Source organism: Heterodontus francisci, chromosome 46 (assembly GCF_036365525.1).
Source record: "Heterodontus francisci isolate sHetFra1 chromosome 46, sHetFra1.hap1, whole genome shotgun sequence".
NCBI classification, from domain to species: Eukaryota; Metazoa; Chordata; class Chondrichthyes; order Heterodontiformes; family Heterodontidae; genus Heterodontus; species Heterodontus francisci.
The window spans coordinates 6,586,515-6,612,515 of NC_090416.1; positions in this window are offsets into that span (position 1 = coordinate 6,586,515).

Sequence of the window (26,001 nt, forward strand, 5' to 3'; positions counted from 1 at the left end):
TCAATGCCTTTTTCACACATTATCTCCATATCCCGTTTTTGTCATTTGCAGTTGGAAATCTGTCAATCTATAGTTTAAACAGACTCAACGACTGAGATTCCACATCCGTGTGGGATGCAGAATTCCAAAGATTCAGAAACCTCTGAGTCAAGAAATTTCTCCTCATCTCTGTCCTAAGTGGCTTCCCCCTTATTTTGAAATTGTATCCATTAGCTCTGGACTCCGCAACCAGGGGAAATATCGTACGTGCATCTACACTGTTTATCTCTATAATTATTTTGTAGGTTTCAATGGGATCCCGACACATTCTTTGAAGCTCTAGAGAATACAGGCCCAGTTTCTATCATCATAGAACAGTCTCGTCATCCCGGGAACAAGTCTGGTGAACCTTCATTGCATTCCCTCTGAGGCAATAATACCCTTCCGAAGGTAAGGGGACCCAAACTGCACACAATATTCCAGGTGTGGTCTAAGCAAGGTTCTCTCCACATGAAGCAAGACGCCACTCCTCCTGTACTCAAATCATCTTGTGATAAAGGCTAACAGACCATTAGCCTTCCGAATTGCTTGATGCACCTGCATGTTAGTTTTCAGTGACTTACAGACACCCGGGTCCCTTTGTACATCTACACTTTCTAATCTCTTACTATTTAAGAAATACTCTGCACATCTGTTCCTCCGACCAAAATGGATAACGTCGTATCTGTCCATATTATATTTCATCTGCCATGTTCTTGCCCAGTCACTATGTCTGTCCAAATCCCCTTGAAGACGCTTTGCATCTTCCTCACAACATACATTCCCACCTAGTTTTGTGTCATCTGCCTACTTGGAAATATTACATTTGGTCCCCACATCCAAATCATTGACATATATTGTTAACAGCTGGGGCCCAAGTACTGATCCTTTCGGTACACAACTAGTCACAGCCTGCCAAAGTGAGAATGACCCGTTTCTTCCTACTCTCTGTTTTCTGCCTATTAACCAATCTTTCATCCATGCCAGTATATTACCTCCTATCCCATGTGCTTTAATGTTGCTAACCAACCTCCTGTGGGGTACTTTATCAAAAGCCTTCTGAAAATCCAAATATAACACGTCTACCGACTCCGCTTTATCAATTCTGTTAGTAACATCCTCAATAAAAACTCCAACAGGTTCGTCAAACATGATTTCTCATTCATAAATCCATGTTTACGATGCCCAAACAGATTATTATCCAACTGTCCATTTATCACATCCTTTCGAATAGCGTCCCAGCATTTTCCCAACGACTGATGCACGAAAGCAGGTCTCTGTGTTTTCTCTCCCTCCCCTTCTTAAATAGTGGGGTGACATTTGCTACCTTCCAATCTGCACAAACCGCTCCAGAATCTATAGAATTTTTGAAGATAATCACCAATGCAGCCACAATCTCCATAGCTATCTCTTCCCACACCCTGGGATGTAGAATATCAGATCCTGGCGCCTCATCAAACTTCAGCCCAATTAATTTCCCCAATACAACATTCTTACGAATATTAATTTCCTCCATGTCCTCATTCTCCCTAGTCCCTTGGATCTCTAATTCTGAAAATGTCCTTGTATCTTCCTCACTGAGGACAGACACAAAGTAATCATTTTGCTTCACTGCCATTTCTCTGTTCACCATTATAAATTCCCCTGACTCTGCCTGTATAGGACTCACATTTATCTTCGCCAAAAGTATCATTTTTAGGTAGCAATAGAAGATTTAAAGTCAGTTTTTGTGTTTACTTTTGACCAGTGGATGCAGACACTCAAATTACAGCCCACAAATCTGAACCTCAGAGCGGTGATCCATCTCAAGGAGATCACAAACTCGCTCTCCCTCCCATTAAAACCCACAAAGAGGAACAAAAGGATCAAAGAGCCAGACAGGTTGCAATTCTGGCTGATGAATTTTCGCTTGTACACAAGGCCTTAATCCCAAAGGGAAACCCTTCCCTAGTCACCACAAATACCCGAGAATAGAAGGTGGGAGGGTGATCGGAGCCCGATCAGCCATGGGAAAGGAGGAAAAGCTGGACACCAAGGGGACCACCTCAGGCCAACTAGGACGGTACTGAGAGCAAGAGTAATGGCCGAAGACCTGTGCGTTTCCATTGGAATCAGGCAGATCACCATCGAACTGAATGCTGCAAGTTATGGGAAAACCTGTAGGATTAATCAAGGACCACCAGATCAGTGTAGGAAAATGGGACCTGATGGAAAGCACAACAGATCAGGCTGTGCCTCTAACTGCGGCAGTCAGACCCAGTCAACCCACCACAGAGAGGGCGGGAAAAATAAACAAAATCCCTTAGAGCTACCAGGAATTTGTATCCTAAGGAAGAGTGACCCCATACTTCTTGAGTGAGGCAAGTAAACCAATAGTCAAACTCCAGGATACAGGGGCCACCCAATCCCTTCTGCTGGAAAAAAGAATGTGAAGTGAATGCTAGAGCGTTAGTGAATGGTATCAGAAGACAGTATATGTCCATACCCTTATATCCGGTGCACTTGGAGTGTGATCCAGTTTCATGACCCTTTACCATGTGGATTGTCCCTAGTTTACTGGTTGATGGGTCGAACTACTTCTGGGTAATAATTTGACAGGGGAAAATGTGGCAGCTTCCCCAGTAGTTCTAGAGAGACCAAAAGAAGTCCAGGAGACAGAATAGTTACAGGAGAAGGTCCCCGGCATTCTCCTTGATTGTGTGGTGACTCGGTCCATGACCAAACAATCCCCTGAACTGACACTGCAGACGGATGACTAGACTGTCTGTTTGTCTGAAACCTTCTTTGGGAAGTTAGAGGACCCAAAGGATGTGTTAACCAGTTCTTCCTTATTTGAGGCTCAACAAACCGACCCAGTGTTAAAAAATAGCACAGATTGTCCAAACCAAAACTGAAGCAGAGGGAGTTGCAGAGTGCTACTATTTAAAGAATGAGGTGCTGACGAGGAAGTGGAGATCTCCTCACAGACCTGCGGATGAAGAGTGGACAGAGGTTCACCAGATGGTGGTGCCGCTGAGGTCCCTTAAAGAAATATTAAGAATGGCCCACGAGCTTACAGTGACTGGACATGTCGGTGTATGAAAAATTAAAGCCCACAGAAGACAGCATTTTGACAAGCCACAATTCCACAAAGATGTGGTGGCGTTCTGTAAAACTAGTCACATGTGCTAGGTTGTGGGGAAGCCCCAACCTGCAACAAAGCCTGCACCCCTAATTCACATACCAGCTTTTGGGGAACCATTCAGCAGAGTGCTGGTGGGTTGGTGGGACACCTGCTGAAAGCAAAACGGGATTACCAGTATCTTCTCACCATTATGGATGTGGTGACCTGATTCCCAGAGGCCATTCGCCCGAAGAACTATCTCTGCCAAGGCAGTGGTGAAGGAGCTAACACAATTCTTTACCCGATAGGGGCTGCCTGCTGAGATCCAGTCGGATCAGGGCACACATTTTATGTCCAGTATTTTTGAGAAGGTCATGGGTAATCTGGAGCACCGCAGCCTCACAGCTCCAGCGACCCGGGTTCAATTCTGTGTACTGCCTGCGCGGAGTTTGCAAGTTCTCCCTGTGACCATGTGGGTTTTCACCAGATGCTCCGGTTTCCTCCCACAGCCAAAGACTTGCAGGCTGATAGGTAAATTGGCCATTATAAATTGCCCCTAGTATAGGTTGGTGGTAGGGGAGTTGAGGGATGGTGGGGAGGTGGTAGGAATATGGGATTAATGTAGGATTAGTATAAATTGGTGGTTGATGGTCGGCACAGACTCGGTAGGCCGAAGGGCCTGTTTCAGTGCTGTATCTCTAAATAAATAAAATAAGTAAATAAATAAAGTCCTCAGGCTACCATCCACAGTAACAAGGGGCTTTGGAGCGGTACCACCAGACCCCAAAGACAATGATCAGGCCATACTGTTATGAGCAACCCCGTGACTGGGACAAAGGGATGGAATTTCTCCTGTTGGTTACCAGGGATTTCGCCAATGATTCCACTGGCTTTAGTCTCTTTGTCTAAGTTTATGGACACTAGGTGAGAGGTTCTCTTAAACTAATCAAGGAGAGGTTATTGGGACACAGGGATAAGTCTTCCATGTTAGACTACATTTCCATGCTCTGGGAGCGGCTCACGGGAGACTGTGCAATGGCTCTGGAACACATAAAGACCTCCCAGGCAGCTATGAAAAGGGAAGGAGACAGAAATGCCAAGGCCAGAACATTTCACGACAGAGACCATGTATTGTTACTATTCCCACTGCAGGGTGAACCCCTGAAATCCCAGTTCAGTGATCCATATCGAGTGGCAAAAGGAATAGTCAGGTACATTATTTAATTGACACTCCAGACCAAAGGCAAAAAGCAAAGGCTGTGGAGGGAGCAGTCAAGTACAGATCTGTCAGACAGTCAGGAGGGAAGGATTGGAAAGGGCAGTGAGGACAGGTTAGAGGAGGGCCAGGAGGATTCCCAACTGGAGCCCCCTACTCACAGAATAGCCAAACCTGAAATGTGAGATACGAAAGACCCTACGCTCTGCTACTTAAATGCAGGTCAAAGAGACAGCCTAAAAAGGCTGCTAACAGCAATTACAGAAACGTGCAAGGACAAGGAAAGGTCCCAAAAAGGCATGTCAATGGTGAGGGAGATGCCTCACCTAGTCGAAGTGCCGCTGGAGAATGCAGCGAAAGCTGGACAGACACCTGCCAGCAGTAATGTCCCAGAGGACATAGGGTAGATAAAAAAAAATTATCCTTCCCACAGTAAAGGGAAATGTGAAAGGAAAATACCCTCAAGTAGACAGCACTTGTGTACCTCACCAGAAAGCTAAAAGTAAGGTCAGTGTGGATCTACCCACTGAAGAACCCAATGATCAGGTCCCAAAACCAAAGCTAATCAAACACAACAATTTCAAAGCCGAACTCAGCAAGAACAAAGGCCCAGAGGAAATCTCGGACACCTCACAGGGGCTTAAAAAAAAACAATTCATTACACACTAAAATAAAAGCAAAATACTGCAGATGCTGGAAATCTGAAATAAAAACAAGAAATGCTGGAACCACTCAGCAGGTCTGGCAGCATCAGTGGAAAGAAAAGCAGCGTTAACATTTCGGGTCAGTGACCCTTCTTCGGAACTGACAAATATTAGAAAAGTCACAGGTTATAAGCAAGTGAGGTGGGGGTGGGGCAAGAGATAACAAAGGAGGTCTAGATTGGACCAGGCCACATTGCTGACCAAAAGGTCACGGAGCAAAGGCAAACAATATGTCAATGGTGTGTTGAAAGACAAAACATTAGCACAGATTAGGTGATAATACACTGAATATTGAACAACAGCAAGTGAAAACCTGAAAAAAATAGTGTTCAGGCAAACTGAATAAATTAAGATGAAATGAAATAAATGCAAAAAAAGGATTGTAAAAAATGTAAAAACCAATGTAAAAAAAAGGAAGAAAAAATAACTAAATATGAAAGTAAAATGGGGGGCTGTCATGCTCTGAAATTATTGAACTCAGTGTTCAGTCCGGCTGGCTGTAGTGTGCCTAATCGGTAAATAAGATGCTGTTCTTCGAGCTTGCGTTGATGTTCACGGAACAATCCCAGGACAGTCAGCTATGTGGCCTGGTCCAATCTAGACCTCCTTTGTTATCTCTTGCCCCACCCCCACCTCACTTGCTTATAACCTGTGACCTTTCTAATATTTGTCAGTTCCGAAGAAGGGTCACTGACCCGAAACGTTAACTCTGCTCCTCTTTCCACAGATGTTGCCAGTCCTGCTCACTGGTTCCATCATTTCTTATTTTTAATTCATTGCACACTGTCGGTTTAGGGAAAAAGATTGTCAAGATGCAGGAACCTGAGTAGTTAAAACTTCATTAGAGGAGAGAAAAGGAAAACAATGCAATCGTTGATGCATTGTCCAGGGTCGACCCCGATACATAACCATCCCAGACAAAACGACAAAGAGGTTAAATCAGTACAGCTGTAACAGTCAATGTCAGCTGCAGTAATTCTAAGATTAATGTGTGAATTTGAGAAGTGATTATTGAGAATGCATGTGTGTTTCTTTCTTTTTCTTCCCACAATTCTGTAATGAAATGTTCCTATTATCACATTTCTTTCCATGTGCTGCGCCGGTGTTAAGATAACACAATATGCCAAATGAGGAATTGAAATTCATCGATTGGAAACTTACACTAAACTTTTAATAGAAAAAATCCTATAGTTAACCTTGAAAAAACTGGCAGCCAAGATGGCCACCGCAATTGTCATCTGAAACACCTTTTCACATTCTGAGGCCTACAACAGGAGACACATGTCTGATGAGCCTGGACCAATATCATTGGCTTGCTCTAGTCGTTGAATTACCTCAGATTACATTCATTAACACGGCATACAAGGCTACCCTGACACATTGACTTTGAAAGAGCAAACGCCTCCAAGTGTAAATACTGGTATCCTGAGCCCTGGGGAGATAGAAGTTTCTAACCTTGAATCTCATTAGAAGGGTCCAGAGAATACACTGAGGCAGTCAGGAGACCTTCTGTCCATCTCTGTGAAAGCTGGGAGTTTCCCCTGGACAAAGACAGACAAGCCAATGATTCAAACTGTGCAGAAGCAGAAGGGCTGTGTCCCCTCTCTCTCTCTCCATCTCTCTCTCCACCTGACATCACAAGTTTGAAAACCACATGCGACTGTGGGCTCCTCAAGCCTACAGATTGCTACAGACAGAGTAACCAGGGGAAGAAAGGCACCTACAAGTCTGCCTCAAAGAAAACCCTGAGCAATGTGGACCAGCCACAAACTGCACTTCGACAAGCAAAAGGCTTCAAGAATATAACTTCAGCTGGAAGACCACGGAATCGCCCAACATCACAGAATGAGTTTTTTTGAAATTTATTCTGGACTCAAATCCAACCACAAATTTACCTCTCACTCTGTAATCGATTTGTGTGTGTGTGAGTCTCGTGTGTGTGTGTGTCTAACTGTGCGTTCTGTTTTTTTTATGATTTTATTTAGATCGGGTTTATATTGTTAAGTATAATAAACTCACCTCTTTCATGTTTAAACTCAAGAGAACTTGTCCAATCGGTTTCTTCACCATCATACCAAAGGTAAGATGTAAAACACTCACTGAGACGTTAAGCATATTCACTGTTTATAAAGGACAAACACTGTTGCAGTCAAATAAAGAAGAGCCACTGTGACCGCTCCTCACCTGGCCATAACAATTGGCCAGGCTGGGGATGGAGAGAATATGGGGATGAACTCAGCTCAGCATTAAGTAGATACCAGAGGTTGTAAACTTCCTGATTCAGCCTGAGACAACGGCCAGAGAGGGGGATGCAGATCATGGGCAGGGAATGGAGTTGTGACAGAAACTGAAGATAATGGTTTCAGTCTTCTCACGATTTAAATGACAAGAACACTAAATCAGTGAAATATGGTTTATGAATCTAATAGTTGGGTACAGAGACTTACCAGGGACACCAATAATAGCGAGGATGGGATAGTAAATAAATTGAATCATCTTCAGAGCATAATAGATTCGCCATTCTAATGTTATCCAATAATAATCTGCAGTAAGATAGACAAACCAATAGGATAAACTCCTGTCCATTGTTGTAACATTCCAATCTATTGCTCTCAGATTCTGACCCATTGTTGTAACATTCCAATCTATTGTTCTCAGATTCTGACCCATTGTTGTAACATTCCAATCTATTGTTCTCAGATTCTGACCCATTGTTGTAACATTCCAAGCTATTGTTCAGATTCTGATCTCTCCTCTCCCTCTCTCTGCAGCCACGGATCCCTTTTAGTGCCGGAGCTGATGGTCCAGCTAACACTTTCGGAAAACACATTGAAAGGAGTCCTGTATTAATAGAAGAGGGAAACCCTCCAGTGACACCAGTAGGGTCCATGGAGACTGACATTAATTACTTTCTTTTGGGCCTCCTTATCTCGAGAGACAATGGATACGCGCCTGGAGGTGGTCAGTGGTTTGTGAAGTAGCGCCTGGAGTGGCTATAAAGGCCAATTCTGGAGTGACAGGCTCTTCCACAGGTGCTGCAGAGAAATTTGTTTGTTGGGGCTGTTGCACAGTTGGCTCTCCCCTTGCGCCTCTGTCTTTTTTCCTGCCAACTACTAAGTCTCTTCGACTTAATTACAGTCACTGAACAAACAGGTTCAGTTACCCCCTTTTAATTCAACACTTTTTGTACCACAATAAAGTAGTAAAGTTGAGGGGTGAAAGATATAGGACAGATGTCAGAGGTAGTTTCTTTATGCAGAGAGCAGTAGGGGAGTGGAACGCCCTGCCTGCAACAGTAGTAGACTCGTCAACTTTAAGGGCATTTAAGTGGTCATTGGATAGACATATGGATGAAAATGGAATAGTGTAGGTCAGATGGTTTCACAGGTCGGCGCAACATCGAGGGCCGAAGTGCCTGTACTGCGCTGCAATGTTCTAATTCTAATTCTAATTCTAATTTACCCAGTCTGCATGGGTTTTGTGAGGGTTACTGAAGGAAGGAATGGTGGAAATGACAGAGGCACTGGACAGAATCTTTCAGTCCTCCTTGGATATGGGAGTGATGGCAGAGGTCTGGGAGAATTGTCAATGTTACACCCTGTTTAAAAAGGAGAGGTTGGGTAAACCCTGTAATTAACAGTCTAATGTTGGTGGTTGGAAACTTCTAGAGGTCATAACCCAGCACAAAAATATATCTTGCTTGTAAAACACAGGATAAGAAATGACAAGCAGCACGGAAAGGTTAATGGAATATCATTCCTGATAATCTTGATCAAGTTCGTTGAGGACGTAACTGTGAGTGTTTCATGTAATATAATCATAGAAATTTTAAGATACAGAAAGAGGCCCCTTGGCCCATTGTGTCTGCACCGGCCTAAAAATGATCCACCGATTCTAATCCCATCTTCCAGCATTTGATCCATAGCCCTGCAGATAATGACACTTGAAGAGAACATCCAGATTCCTTTTCACTGAGTTTAGGGATTCTGCTTCAACGATACTTTCAGGCAGTAAGTTCCAGACTCTCACTGTAAACAGGGGACGCAGTACTGAACCCTGTGGAACGCCACTGTAAACATTCCTCCAGTCAGTAAAATACCCGTCAACAACTACCCTTTAATAAAAACAAGAAATACTGGAAGTACTCAGCAGGTTTGGCAGCATCTGTGGAGAGAGAAGCAAGGTTAACGTTACAGGTGAGTAACCCTTCATCATTGACCTGCAACGTTAACTCTGCTTCTCCCTCCACAGATGCTGCCAGACCTGCCGAGTATTTCCAGCATTTAGTGTTTTTACTTCAGATTTCCAGCTTCCACAGTATTTTGCTTTTATTATAACAATGACCCTTTGTTTCCTGCCACTGAGCCAATTTTGTATTTTTGGGTGAACAAGTTTCTCCTCAATTCCCCGTTAATCCTTCTACCAAGCACTTTAAGTCACTGCCCCCTGGTCACTGATCTCTCTGCTAAGGTGAATGGACTTTTCATCTCCACTCTATCCAGGCCCCTCAAAATTATGTCCATTTCAATCAGATCTCCCTTCAGCATTCTCTGCTCCAAGTAGAACAACCCCAGTTATCTAATCTTTCTTCATAGCTGTATTTTTCCAGTCCTGCCAAACATCCTTGTAAATCTCCTCTGTACTCTCTCTTGTGCAATCTCATCCTTTGTGTAATGAGGTGACCAGAACTGCACAGTACTCAGGTTGTGGCCCAACCAATGATTTATACAGTTCCAGCATAACCTCACTGCTCTTGTATTCTATACCTCAGCTAATAAAGGAAAGCATTCCATATGCCTTCTTAACCACCTTATCGACCTGACCTGCTACATTCAGGACATCAGTGGACATTGACTCCAAGGTCCCTCACTTCCTCTACACTTCTCAGTACTTTCCGAATGATCGTCTATCCCTTTGCCTTGTTTGACCTCCTCAATTGCATCGTCTCATACTTAACCAGGTTTAATTCCAGTTGAAACAAAAACAAGAAATGCTGGAATCACTCAGCAGGTCTGGCAGCATCTGTGGAAAGAGAAGCAGAACAAGAAATGCTGGAATCACTCAGCAGGTCTGGCAGCATCTGTGGAAAGAGAAGCAGACAAGAAATGCTGGAATCACTCAGCAGGTCTGGCAGCATCTGTGAAAGAGAAGCAGACAAGAAATGCTGGAATCACTCAGCAGGTCCAGTTGACATTTTTCTGCCATCAATATTTTCCTGCAGCCTACAGTTATCCTCCTCGTTATCTGCCTCACGACCAATCTGTGTACCACCTGCAAACATTTTGATCATGCCCCCTACATTTACGTTCAAATCGTTAATATATACTACAAAAAGCAGGGGACCCAGTACTGAGCCCTGTGGAACGCCACTGGAAACAGACCTCAAGTCAGTAAAACACCCGTCAACAATCACACTTTGTTTCCTGCCACTGAGCCAATTTTGTATCCAGCTTTTTGCATTTCCCTGGATTCCATGGGATTTTATTTGTTTTAACTAATATGCTACATGGGACGTTGTCAAAAGCCATGCCAAAATCCACGGAGACCATATCATCTGCACTACCCTCATCTATCATCCTTGCGACTTCGTCGAAAAATTCAATCAAGTTGGTCAAACCATATCTCCCCTTATCAAATTCATGCTGACTGTCCGTGATTAACCTGTGCCTTTCTAAGTGACAGTTTATCCTGTCTCTCAGAATACATTCCAATAATTTGCCCACTACTGAGGTTACACTGATTGGCCTGCAATTATTCGGTCTATCCCTTGCTCCCTTTTTAAAGAGGTACAATGTTAACAGTTCATCAATCCTCTGGCACTACACCTGTATCCAGTGAGGACTGGAAACTGATGATCAGACCCTCTGCTATTTCCTCTCTCACCTCTTTTGACAGACTAGAATACATTTCATCTGGCCATGGTGATTTATGAACATTCAAGGATGCTAATCCCATTAATACTTCCTCTCTCCCTATGTATATTACATCCAATAATTCACTCTCCTCCTCCTTAACCACAATATCTGCATCATTCACTCTTTTGTTAAGGCAGATACAAAGTATTCATTAAGAACAATACCAACATCTTCCGCACCTACTCATGTATGTCCATTTATGTATTTAGATTTTCAGAAGGCCTGTGATCAAATGACAGTTAAATAGACTTGTTATGACATAGATTAATGTGACAGTGATGGTGTGGATATGACACTGACTCAGGGACAGAAAGCAGAGAGAAGTGGTGAACAGTCAGTCTTCAGAGTGGAGGTGGAGGGGAGTATACAGTACTATTTCTAAGGGTTCTATTAACTCTGCGTGATATCAAGAAATGACTGAAGGCACTGGATACTGCAAAGGCTATGGGCCCTGACAATATTCCGGAAATAGTACAGAATACCTGTGCTCCAGAACTTCCGTTCCCCCATCAAGCTGTTCCAGTACAGCTACAACATTGACATCTACCCTGCAATGTGGAAAATTGCCCAGGTATGTCCTGTATACAAAAAGCAGGACAAGTCAAGCCCGGCCAATTACCACCCGATCGGCCTCCTCTCAATCATCAGTAAAGTGATGGAAGGTGTCATGAACAATGCTATCAAACAGCACTTGCTTAGCAATAACCTGTTCAGTGACGTTCAGTTTGGGTTCCGCCAGGGTCACACAGTTCCTGACCTCATTACAGCCTTGGTTCAAACATGGATAAAGGAGCTGAACTCAAGAGGTGAGGTATGAGTGACTGCCCTGATATCAAGGCAACATTTGACTGAGTAAGGCATCAAGGGTCCCGAGAAAAAATGGAGTCAGTGGGAATCAGGAGGAAAACTCTCTGCTGGTTGGAGTCATACCTAGGGCAAAGGAAGATGGTTGTGGTTGTTGCAGATCAATCATCTCAACTCCAGGACATCACAGCAGGCGTTCCTCAGGGTAGTGTCCTAGGCCCAACCATCTTCAGCTGCTTCATCAATGACCTTCCTTCAATCATAAGGTCAGAAGTGAGGATGTTCGCTTTTGATTGCACAATTTTCAGCACCATTCGTGACTCCTCAAATACTGAAGCAGTCCGTGTAGAAATGCAGCAAGACTTGGACAATATCAAGGAATGGGCTGATAATTGGCAAGTATCATTCGCACTGCACTATTGCCAGGCAATGACCATCTCCGACAAGAGAGAATCTAATCATCTCCCTTGACATTCAACGGCATTACCATCGCTGAATCCCCCACTATCAACATCCTAGGGGCTACCATTGACCGGAAACTTAACAGGAGTAGCCATATAAATACCATGGCTAAAAGAGAAGGTCATAGGCGAGGAATCCTGAGGCGAGTAACTCACCTCCTGACTCCCCAAAGCCAGTCCACCATCTACAAGGCACAAGTCAGGAGTGTGATGGAATACTCTCCACTTGCCTGGATGGGTGCAGCTCCAACAGCACTCAAGAAGCACGGCACCATCCAGGACAAAGCAGCCAGCTTGATTGGCACACCATCCACAACATTCACTCCCTGCACTACCGACGCACAGTGGCAGCAGTGTGTACCATCTACCAGATGCACTGCAGCAACACACCAAGGCTCCTTAGACAGCACCTTCGAAACACACAAATTCTACCACATAAAGGGGCAAGGGCAGCAGATGCATGGAAACACCACCACCTGCAAGTTCCCCCCAAGCCACACACCATGCTGATTTGAAGCTATCTTGCCGTTTCTTCACTGTCGCTGGGTCAAAATACTGGAACTTCCTTCCTAACAGCACTGTGGGTGTACCTACCCCACGTGGACGGCAGTGGTTCAAGAAGGCAGCTCATCACCACCTTCGCATGGGCAATTAGGGATGGGCAATAAATGCTGGCCTAGCCAGCGATGTCCACATCCCATGAATGAATTAAAAAAAAGATGACAGAGGACTGGAGGGCTGTAAATGTTACACCCTGTTTAAAATAGGGGAGGTTGGATAAGTCCTGTCACTATCAGTGTAATGTTGATTGTTGGAAAATCCTGGAGGCAATAACCCAGAACAAAAATATTTCTTGCTTGTAAAACCATGTCTTAATAAATGACAAGCAGCACGGATAGCTTCATGGAAAATCATTTCTGATAATCTTGATAGTTTGTTGACCTAATTGTGAGTGTTAATGAGGATAGCGTGTTTCGTGTTATAGAATCATAGAATCGTAGAAAATTTAAGGCACAGAAAGAGGCCACTTGGCCCATTATGTCTGTGCCAGCTGAAAGATTATCCACCTATTCTAATCCCACATTCCAGCACTTGATCCAAAGCCCTGCAGATTATGACATTTGAGGTGCACATTCAGACTCCTTTTGAATGAGTAGAGGGTTTCTGCCTCAACCATACTTTCAGGAAGTGAGTTCCAGACCCTCACTGAAAGCAGGGGACCCAGTACTGAGGCCTGTGGAGCACCACTGGAAACAGTCCTCCAGTCAATACCCATCAACAATTACCCTTTGTTTCCTGTCACTGAGGCAATTTTGTATTTCTGGGTGAACATGTTTTTCCTCAACTCCCTTCTGATATTTCTACCAATCACTTTAAATCTATGTCCCCTAGTCCCTGACATTTCTGCTAAGGCGAATAGACCCTTCACATCCACTCTATCCAGGCCCGACAAAATTTTGTTCATTTCAATCAGGTCTCCCCTCAGCCTTCTCTGTTCCATGGAGAACAACCCCAGCCTATCCAATCTTTCCTCCTAACTGCATTTTTCTAGTCCTGGCACCATCCTCGTAAATCTCCCCTGTACCCTCTCTAGTGCAATTACATCATTTCTGTAATGTGGTGACCAGACCTGCACAAAGTATTCAAGTTGTGGCCTAAACAATAATGTATACAGTTCCAGCATTTCCTCCCAGCTCTTACATTCTATACCTCGGCTAAAAAGGGAACTGATTCCATATATGTTCCGAAGAAGGGTCACTGACCCGAAACGTTAACTCTGCTTCTCTTCTCACAGATGCTGCCAGACCTGCTGAGTGGTTCCAGCATTTCTTATTTTTATTTCAGATTTCCAGCATCTGCAGTATTTTGCTTTTATTTGAATGATTCCATATGCCTTCTTAACTGCCTTATTGACCTGTCCTGCTATCTTCAGGGATCTGTGGGCATTCACTCCGAAGTCCCTTACTTGCTCTACACTTCTCAGTATTTTCTTAGTAATCGTGTATTCCTTTGCTTGTTTGAGCTCCCCAATTGCATCACCTCACACTTATCCAGGTCGAATCCCATTTTTCTGCCCATGCGACTGGACCATCAATATCTTCCTGCAGCCTACATCTATCCTTCTCGCTATCTGCCACATGGCCAATCTTTGTGTCGTCTGCAAAGGTCTTGATCATACCACCTACATTTACGTCTAAGTCTTTAATATGGACAAAAAAAAGCAGGGGACCCATTACTGAGCCCTGTGGAATGACACTGGAAACAGTCCTCCAGTCGCAAAAATACTTGTCAATAATTACCCTTGTTTCCTGCCACTGAGCCAATTTTGTATCCGCCTCGCTGCATTTCTCTGGATGCCATGGGATTTTATTTTTTGAATTAATCTGTCATGTCAGAAGCCTTGCTAAAATCCATGTAGACCACATCAACTGCACTACGTTCATCTATATGCCTTGTAACATTCTTCAAAAAAATCGATCAATTTGGTCAAACAAGAGCATCCCTTAACAAATCCATGCTGACTATCCTTGATAAACTTGTGCCTTTCTAAGTGACAGTTTATACCGTCTCTCAGAATAGATTCCAATAATTTGCCCACTACTGAGGTTAGACTGACTGGCCTGTAATTATTCAGACTATCCTTCGCTCCCTTTTTAAACAGAGGTACAACGTTAGCAATTCTCCAATATTCTGGCACCACAACTGTATCCAGTGAGGATTGGATAATGATGGTGGGCAGACCCTCTGCTATTTCCTCTCTTGCTTCTTCGAACAGCCTGGGGCACATTTCATCCTGCTCTGGTGATTTTTCAACTTTCAAGGATGCTGATCCCATTAATACTTCCTCTCTCCCTTTGTTTATCACATCCAATAATTCACACTCTTTCTCCTTAACGACAATATCTAAATCCCCCCTCTTTTCTGAAGACATACGCAAAGTGTTCAATAAAGAACCATATCAATATCTTCCACCCTTATACAAAGGTTACCTTTCTGATATATTATGGGTCCTACTCTCCCCTTAGTTATCCTCTTACTCTTGATGTATTGAGAAAACATCTTTGGGTTCACTTTGATATTGCTTGCCAATATTTTTTCATGCCTTTTCTTTCATTTCCTAATTTCCTTTTTGATTTGACCCTGCCACTTTAGATACTCCTCTCGGCTTTCTGCAGTATTGAGTTCTCAGTGTCGGACATAAGCTTTCCTTTTCTGCGTTATCCTACCTTGACATCAAGGGGACTCGAGATTTGGCCGCCTCACCTTTTTTCTTTGTGGGACATTGTTTATCCTGAACCTCTTGAATCTCCACTTTGAATGCCTCCCACTGCTCTGAGACTGAATTACCTTCAAGCAGCTGTTTCCAGTCCACTTTCGCTCCTCAGTTTAGTAATATCGGCCCAACCCCATTGAGAACTCTAACTCCATATATATCTCTTGTCCTGCTCCATAATTATGTTAAAACTAACTGAATTATGATCACTCCCACCAAAATGTGTCCCTTGCCACTCTTTCCACCTGCCCATCTTCATTTCCTAAAGAAATGTCTAAAACTCCGCCCTCTCTTGTTGGGTTTGCGACATCCTGGTCAAAAACGTTCTCCTGAATGCTCAAGATGTATGCTCCCTCAATTCTTTTCATACTAAAATTATCCCAGTTAATACTGGGGTGAATAAAATACCCTACTATTACTGCCGTATTGTTCTTGCACTTCTCAGAGACTTGCCTACATATCTGCTCTTCTATTTCCCTCTGACTATTTGGCTGTCGGGATCACACTCCCAGCAGTGTGACTGTCCATTTCTGGTTCCTTAGCTCAATCCATATGGTCTCATTTGATGAACCTTCCAACATATCATCCTTCCTCACAGATACATTGATACATTGACCAAAATTGTCACTCCCCCTCCTTTCTTATCCCACTCCCTATTGTGTCTGAAAACCCTGTAACCAGGAACGTTGAGCTGCCATTCCGGTCCCTCCTTCAGCCACGTTTCTGTAATAGCTATGATATCATACTGCCACGTGTCTATCTGTGCCCTCAGCTCATCTGATTTATTTTCTATACCCCTTGAATTGAAATAGATACCCTTGAGCACTGCTAAACTCTTCATTTTTATTTTCTAACCTTTGTTTCCTCTGTCTTCCAGACTCATCCATTAATTTTCCGCCTTCCATTTTTATTTCTGATTTTGTCTCAGCTGAGTCTACCCTCAGGTCCCCACCCCCCTGCCAAATTAGTTGAAACCCTCCCCAACAGTACTAGCAAAACGTTCCGCAAGGAACCCAGTCCTGGCTCTGTTCAGGTGCAAACCTTCCGGCCTATACAGATCCCATCTCCCCCAGAGCCGGTCCCAGTGTCCCAGGAATATGAAGCCCTCCTTCCTGCACCATTTTTCAAGCCGCACATCCATCTGTCTTATCTTTCTATTTCTGTCCTCAGTTGTGCGTGGACTTGGGAGTAATCCGGAGATTGCTACTTTTGACGTCCTGCTTGTTAATGTCTTCCCTTGCTCCCTAAATTATGACTGCAGAACGACATTCTTCTTTCTACCTATGTCGTTGGTTCCGATGTGAACCACGACTTCTGGCTGTTCCCCCTCTCCTTCAGGATGCACTGCAGTCGCTCAGTGACATCCTTGACCGTGGCACCAGGGAGACAACACGCCATCCTGGATTCACGTCTGTGGTCACAGAAACGCCTGTCTGTTCCCCTGATTATTGACTAACGTATCACTCTGGCTCTTTCAGTCATCCCTGTATCCCGCTCTGCAGCTGAGCCACCCGTGGTGCCATGGACCTGCTGTGGTTGCACTCCCCAGGTGAAGCATCACTTTCCTCAGTATTCAGAACTGAATACCTGTTGGAGACTGAGATGCACTCAGGGATCTCCGGCACTACCTGCCTGATTCTTTTTGACTGTCTGGTGATCACCCATTCCCTCTCTCCCTGCATTCTCTTCAGCAGAGGAGTGACCACATATTTAAACATGCTAAAGCTGAATAAACTGGTATAAGAGAAGGAAGAATGTGCAGGGTTCCGGGAAGAAGGCAGGGAATGGGATTAGGTGAATTGCTCATTCGGAGAGCTGGTGCAGACAGGACTGGCTGAATAGTTCCTTTTGTGCTGTCATAACACTGTGATGGGGCGTCTCAGATGGGTGTAATGGTGGAGAATGGGGAATCCAAGGTGGGAAAGGGAGTTGTCCTATGGGAACCGAAATCTTAGCAAGAACTGTCCTGCAGACTGTCCGGGTTGAAGGCATCCAGGAAATATCCTCCCTGCTTCCTCCAGCTCCTGAAGTGTCCTCCGGATTCCTGGTGTCAATGACTGTGTCCTCATGATGTTGATGATATGATGGATGGAGCAGAACACCATGAACTTGGACACCTGCTCCAGTGAGTACTGGAGGGCTCCCCCCGAGCAGTTCAGACATCGGAAGCATTGCTTCATCACACCGATGGTCTGTTCCAACATGTTCCTGGTGATTCCACTGCTCACATTATACACATGTTAATTGTGTGAGGTTGGTTGGTGGTGGGAGGTGGTTTGGGGGAGTAGAACCATGAGCTGTGTCTAGAGGGGGTTCTCTATGTCTGTGATGAGCCACATTCTGGTTCTGCATGGAGACCCGCAGTGTTGGGACCGGCTTACTGCTTCTGAATGAAGGTCTGGTGGCTGCTGCCAGGATAGTGGACATTCACCAACATGATGCACTGGGCTAGCTCACACACCAACTGTACATTAATGGAGTGAGAGTTCTTTCAGTTCCTGTACCTCTCCCCGTTGACATGGGGGCTCCGCAGAGCTACCTACACCATCAGGAATCCCGCTATCGTGACAAAGCCACGGGACCTCTCATCCTGCTTCTCCCTGCTGAGGGAGAAATGATGACATAGATCGTCACCCTCACCTCCCAGAATTATCAATGGACAACACAAAGGCCTCGCAACTACTGGTCAGTTAGTTTAACACCAGTGGTGAGTCAGCTTTCACAAACAATAATCAGCGGAAAAATCAACACACACTTGGTTAATTAAGGATTGTCAGCACGGATTTCTAAAAGGCAGATTATGCTTGATGAACTAATTGAATTTATTTCGATGATCAGAGAAGGTTGATGAAGGGAATGTGGTGGATGTTGTCTACCTGGATATTATGAAAGTATTTGATGAAGAACCACACAAAAGCTTGGTTAACAAAATTGAAGCTCAGGAATAGCTTCCAATTGGATCAAAAATTGTCCAAGTGACAGAAAAAAGAGAAATGTGTTAAATGGTTGTTTTTCAGACTGGAGGATGGTAGACATTGATGTTCCCCAAGGGTCAGTGCGAGGACCACAGTTTTTTTTTTTGCTTCATATAAATGTCATGGATCTTGGAATACAGAGTAGAATTTACATTTTTTCTGATGATTGCAATCTTGGAGGAGTGGTAAACAGGGAGGATGATACAAACTACCTACAACATGATATAGATAGGCTGGAAGAATGGACAGAGAAGTGGCAGGTAGAATTTAAAAAAGAGGAGTGTGAGCTGATGCATTTTGTCAAAAAGAATAGGAAGACAACATAGACTTAATGATACGGTTCTAAAGATTGTGCCGAAACAGAGGGACCGGGTGATCCATATGTATTGATGTTTGAAGGTGCCAGGACATATTAGGAGAGTGTTTAGCAAAACATATCAGATCTTGGACTTCATCATCAGAGGCAAAGATACAAAAACAGGGCGGTTTAGCTGAAGCTTCATAAAGCTTTGGTTAGACCCCAACGAGAGATCAAGTTAATCCCTTTTTTTGTTTCGGAGGACCGGGGACTGCTGGGTAGGGGAAAACTATTTATTTGGGCAGTTTTAAAATCTTTGTCTTTTGCGAGGAGCAGCCTTGATAGAACGGGGTGCGGAGCGGACTTTCAGCTGAGCGGTCAATTTCAGTAAGTTACAAGTTAATCCCTTTTTTGTTTCGGAGGACCGGGGACTGCTGGGTAGGGGAAAACTATTTATTTGGGCAGTTTTAAAATCTTTGTCTTTTGTGAGGAGCAGCCTTGATAGAACGGGGTACGGAGCGGACTTTCAGCTGAGCGGTCAATTTCAGTAAGTTACAAGTTAATCCCTTTTTTGTTTCGGAGGACCGGGGACTGCTGGGTAGGGGAAAACTATTTATTTGGGCAGTTTTAAAATCTTTGTCTTTTGCGAGGAGCAGCCTTGATAGAACGGGGTACGGAGCGGACTTTCAGCTGAGCGGTCAATTTCAGTAAGTTACAAGTTAATCTCTTTTTTGTTTCGGAGGACCGGGGACTGCTGGGTAGGGGAAAACTATTTATTTGGGCAGTGGCAGTACCCGAGACACTACACGTGTAGTGTCTCCCACCCACCCTCCTCCTCTAACCAAAAAAAAAGGACTCTAGTGTGTTGATAAGGTAAGCTTTTTATTTAAAAAGTTCAGTCCGTCGGATTGCTAAGCGAACAAGTTTTGACTTTTTTTTTCGTTTGGTTTTTCAGTAGATTTATTGGGAATCTAGAATAGTGGGAATGGAGGTAAAGGCAGTTGTATGTTCCTCCTGCAGAATGTGGGAGGTAGGGGTCGCCAAGAGTGTCCCTGCTGACTGCATCTGCGGGAAGTGCACCCAACTCCAGCTCCTCGCAGACCGCGTTAGGGAACTGGAGCTGGAGCTGGATGAACTTCGGATCATTCGGGAGGCGGAGGGGATTATTGACAGGAGTTATAGGGAGGCAGTCACACCTCAGGTAAAAGAAGTAGGTAGATGGGTTACCGTCAGGGGAAGGAAAGGGAACCAGCAGGCAGAGCAGGGATCCCCTGTGGCCGTTTCCCTCAACAACAGGTATACCGTTTTGGATACTGTTGGGGGGGACGACTTACCAGGGGTAAGCAATGGGGTGCAGGTCTCTGGCACAGAGTCTGTCCCTGTTGTTCAGAAGGGAAAAGGGAAGAGGAGCAGAGCATTAGTCATTGGGGACTCCATAGTTAGGGGAACAGATAGGAGGTTCTGTGGGAACGAGAGAGACTCACGGTTGGTGTGTTGCCTCCCAGGTGCCAGGGTACGTGATGTCTCCGATCGTGTTTTTGGGATCCTTAAGGGGGAGGGGGAGCACCCCCAAGTCGTGGTCCACATAGGCACCAACGACATAGGTAGGAAGAGAGATGGGGATTTAAGGCAGAAATTCAGGGAGCTAGGGTGGAAGCTTAGAGTGAGAACAACCAGAGTTGTTATCTCTGGGTTGTTGCCTGTGCCACGTGCTAGCGAAGAGACGAATAGGGAGAGAGAGGAGTTGAACACGTGGCTGCAGGGATGGTGTAGGAGGGAGGGTTTTGGTTTCCTGGATAATTGGGGCTCTTTCTGGGGTAGGTGGGACCTCTACAAATAGGATGGTCTTCACCTGAACCAGAGGGGTACCAATATCCTGGGGGGGAGATTTGTTAGTGCTCTTCGGGGGGGTTTAAACTAAATCAGCAGGGGAATGGGAACCTAAATTGTAGTTCCAGTGTACAGGCTGTTGAGAGTAGTGAGGTAGGGGATAAGGTTACAGGGACGCAAGAGGGCACTGGCAAGCAAGAACTTGGTTTAAAGTGTGTCTACTTCAACGCCAGGAGCATCCGGAATAAGGTGGGTGAGCTTGCAGCATGGGTTGGTACCTGGGATCCTGATGTTGTGGCCATTTCGGAGACATGGGTAGAGCAGGGGCAGGAATGGATGTTGCAGGTTCCGGGATTTAGATGTTTCAGAAAGAACAGAGAAGAGGGTAAAAGAGGGGGGGGGGGGTGTGGCATTGTTAATCAAGGAAAGTATTACAGCGGCAGAAAGGACGTTTGAGGACTCGTCTACTGAGGTAGTATGGGCCGAGGTTAGAAACAGGAGAGGAGAGGTCACCCTGTTGGGAGTTTTCTATAGACCTCCGAATAGTTCCAGAGATGTAGAGGAAAGGATAGCGAAGATGATTCTCGACAGGAGCGAGAGTAACAGGGTAGTGGTTATGGGGGACTTTAACTTTCCAAATATTGACTGGAAATACTATAGTTCGAGTACTTTAAATGGGTCTTTTTTTGTCCAGTGTGTGCAGGAGGGTTTTCTGACACCGTATGTGGACAGGCCAACCAGGGGCGATGCCACATTGGATTTGGTACTGGGTAATGAACCCGGCCAGGTGTTCGATTTAGATGTAGGTGAGCACTTTGGCGATAGTGATCACAATTCGGTTAGGTTTACCTTAGCGATGGGCAGGGACAGGTATATACCGCAGGGCAAGAATTATAGCTGGGGGAAAGGAAATTATGACGCGATTAGGCAAGATTTAGGATGTGTAGGATGGGGAAGGAAACTGCAGGGGATGGGCACAAACGAAATGTGGAGCTTATTCAAGGAGCAGCTAATGCGTGTCCTTGATAAGTATGTACCTGTCAGGCAGGGCGGAAGTTGTCGAGCGAGGGAGCCGTGGTTTACTCAAGAAGTTGAAGCGCTTGTCAAGAGGAAGAGGGCGGCTTATGTTAGGATGAGACGTGAAGGCTCAGTTAGGGCGCTTGAGAGTTACAAGCTAGCCAGGAAGGATCTAAAGGGAGGGCTAAGAAGAGCAAGGAGAGGACACGAGAAGTCATTGGCGGATAGGATCAAAGAAAACCCTAAGGCTTTCTATAGGTATATCAGGAATAAACGAATGATAAGAGTTAGAACAGGGCCAATCAAGGATAGTAGTGGAAAGTTGTGTGCGGAATCAGAGGAGATAGGGGAAGCGTTAAATGAATATTTTTCGTCAGTATTTACAGTAGAGAAAGAAAATGTTGTCGAGGAGAATACTGAGATACAGACTACTAGGCTAGATGGGATTGAGGTTCACAAGGAGGAGGTGTTAGCAATTTTGGAAAGAGTGAAAATAGATAAGTCCCCTGGGCCAGATGGGATTTATCCTAGGATTCTCTGGGAAGCCAGGGAGGAGATTGCAGAGCCGTTCTTGTTGATCTTTAAGTCGTCATTGTCGACAGGAGTAGTGCCGGAGGACTGGAGGATAGCAAATGTTGTCCCCTTGTTCAAGAAGGGGAGTAGAGACAGCCCTGGTAATTATAGACCTGTGAGCCTTACTTCGGTTGTGGGTAAAATGTTGGAAAAGGTTATAAGAGACAGGATTTATAATCATCTTGAAAAGAATAAGTTCATTTGCGATAGTCAGCACGGTTTTGTGAAAGGTAGGTCGTGCCTCACAAACCTTATTGAGTTTTTCGAGAAGGTGACCAAACAGGTGGATGAGGGTAAAGCCGTGGATGTGGTGTATATGGATTTCAGTAAGGCGTTTGATAAGGTTCCCCACGGTAGGCTATTGCAGAAAATACGGAAGTATGGGGTTGAAGGTGATTTAGAGCTTTGGATCAGAAATTGGCTAGCTGAAAGAAGACAGAGGGTGGTGGTTGATGGCAAATGTTCATCCTGGAGTTTAGTTACTAGTGGTGTACCGCAAGGTTCTGTTTTGGGGCCACTGCTGTTTGTCATTTTTATAAACGACCTGGATGAGGGTGTAGAAGGGTGGGTTAGTAAATTTGCGGATGACACGAAGGTCGGTGGAGTTGTGGATAGTGTCGAAGGGTGTTGTAGGGTACAAAGGGACATAGATAGGCTGCAGAGCTGGGCTGAGAGATGGCAAATGGAGTTTAATGCGGAGAAGTGTGAGGTGATTCACTTTGGAAGGAGTAACAGCAATGCAGAGTACTGGGCTAATGGGAAGATTCTTGGTAGTGTAGATGAGCAGAGAGATCTTGGTATCCAGGTACATAAATCCCTGAAAGTTGCTACCCAGGTTAATAGGGCTGTTAAGAAGGCATATGGTGTGTTAGCCTTTATTAGTAGGGGGATCGAGTTTCAGAGCCACGGGGTCATGATGCAGCTGTACAAAACTCTGGTGAGGCCGCACCTGGAGTATTGCGTGCAGTTCTGGTCACCGCATTATAGGAAGGATGTCGAAGCTTTGGAAAGGGTGCAGAGGAGATTTACTAGGATGTTGCCTGGTATGGAAGGAAGGTCTTACGAGGAAAGGCTGAGGGACTTGGGGTTGTTTTCGTTAGAGAGAAGGAGGAGGAGAGGTGACTTAATAGAGACATACAAGATAATCAGAGGGTTAGATAGGGTGGATAGTGAGAGTCTTTTTCCTCGGATGAGGATGGCAAACACGAGGGGACATAGCTTTAAGTTGAGGGGTGAAAGATATAGGACAGATGTCAGAGGTAGTTTCTTTATGCAGAGAGTAGTCGGGGCGTGGAACGCCCTGCCTGCAACAGTAGTAGACTCGCCAACTTTAAGGGCATTTAAGTGGTCATTGGATAGACATATGGATGTAAATGGAATAGTGTAGGTCAGATGATCGGCGCAACATCGAGGGCCGAAGGGCCTGTACTGCGCTGTAATATTCTAATTCTAATTCTAATTCTAAAAAAACTGTGTCCAGTTCTGGTCACCACACTGTAGGAAGGATGTGAAAGTCCTTGCGAGGGTGCAGAGGAGGTTTACCAGAATGCTTCCACGGATGGGAGCTCTTTTACAAAGTGGGTTTGGAGATGATGGAGTTGTTCTCCCTGGTGTAAAGGAGATTGAGAGAGATTTGATAGAGGTGTACAAGATGATAATAGACTTAGATAAGATAGAGAAGGAAAAACTGTTCCCATTAACTCATGAAGCACGGACCAGGGGACACAAATGGAAGGTTTCGGGTAAGAGATACAGGAGGAAAATGAGGAGGAACTTTTATACACAGTGGATGGGAATGAGTTGGAACTCACTGCCCAGGAGGGTGGTGGAAGCCGCGACAATCAATGATTTCAAAAGGAAACTGGATGGACACCAGAAGGAAATGAACTTGCAGGGATACGGGGATTGAGTGGGAGAGTGGAACTGACTGGATTGTTCCACAGAGAGCTGGCATGGATGGGCTGAATGGCCTCCTTCTGTGTTGTAAATGACTCCATTGATTTCTACCACTCTATGTTGGATATGTCACCTGCTCCTGCCTGGAACGATTCAGATACATAGAAGTTCAATGAATCTGTGAGCTTAACAACCACTGACAACTCCGTCCTCACCCTGGTGTGAGGCTCCAAGTTTTGTTACAGGAGGTGACACAGCTCTGTGACCACCACCTTATTGAATCAGTCACCTCACACACTGTTCCTGGGTTAGGTGTAGGTAGGAAAAGTGCTCCTGGAACACCCGGGGTGGGTAGGGCAGAGCCCCCTCCTCCCTCTTTACAGAGCTTCCCCTCTCTGCAGCCTCTGCTCCATTTGTTGGTCATGTTACAGACCCAGAGACACTGTAACTACAGTCCCTATACCTCGTCCAGAGTTGTGTCCCCAAATCCTCTGTCCTCGCTGAATGTCTGCAGCAGCTCACAACACAACCTCCAACAAACCATCTACAGCACCTCCATTAACTTTACAATAGCAGAAGTAAGGCAAAAGCCTGTAAGTTGGATGCCTGGTCCATTAAATAACACGAGAGGGGTTTCCTTTTGCCACTGAATGTATGTTCAGCTGAGAGTGACTAACACTTGCGGTCAGTCGACACGCACAGACCAAGTTTCAAAGAAGTACATCAAAGTTGCTGGTATGGTACATTGACATCACTTTCAAATCCACCCTCAAAGGAACAACACATACAAGGTACAATTGAGCTAGAGCCCTGCCCAGCTTGGGACACAGTGCAGGCCACAGTAGAAGTGGCTGGCTGTGAAGACCACGCTGACAGCACATAGATGATATGACTGGGCTGGAGCCCCGCCAAGCAAGGGGTATTGTGCAGACCGCACTGGAGGTGGCCGGCTGTGCGATTCACATCTCTTTTTGGATCCCAATTCTGTAGCGTCAGCAGCAGTCTTGCTGCAGAGTCTAAAATCGTGCCTCGGGACAGAAACAGAGGGGAAGAAATTCACTTTATTAGGAGAACTGAAAACAGATTGAAGTCGAAAGATTTGCAGGAATATGGGAAATGGACAGGGGAATGGGAATAACTGTAGGGGTGGGGCCATGGAGAGATTCAAACACAAGAATGAGAATATTAAAATTAAGTTGCTGCCAGACCGGGAGCCAATGTCGATCAGTGAGCACAGGGGTGATGGGTGACCGGGATTTGGTGTGAGTTATGATACAGGCAGCAGAGTTCTGGATGGGCTGTGGTTTATGGAGATTTATAACTGGGAGGTTGACCAAGATGGAATTGTAATAGTCAACAGTGTATTTAACAGTGATGCGGATGAGGGTTGACACAGTAGATGGGCTGAGGTAGAGGTGGAGATGGGTGATATTACAGAGGTGGTATTAGGCTGGGTTGGCGATGGAAAGAATATGGAGATGAACTCAGCTCAGGTTTGAATATAACACAGACGTTGTAAACTGTCTGGTTGAGCCTCAGATATTGGGCAGGGTGGAGTGTGTGCTTCCCAGATAGGGGGTGGGGTTAGAACAGTACATCACAGTACAGGCCCTTCGACCCACGATTTTGTGCCGAACGTTTAACCTGCTCTAAGATCAAACTAACTACCCACCCTTCATTCTACCATTATCCATGTACCTATCCAAGAGTCGCTTAAATGCCCCGAACGTATCTGCTTCTACTACCACCGCTGGCAGCGCATTCCACGCACCCACCACTCTCTGTGTAAAGAACCTACCTCTGACATCTCCCCGAAACCTTCCTCCAATCACCTTAAAATTATGCCCTTTCCACCCTGGGAAAAAGTCTCTGGATATTCACTCTATCTATGCCTCTCATCATCTTGTACCCCTCTAT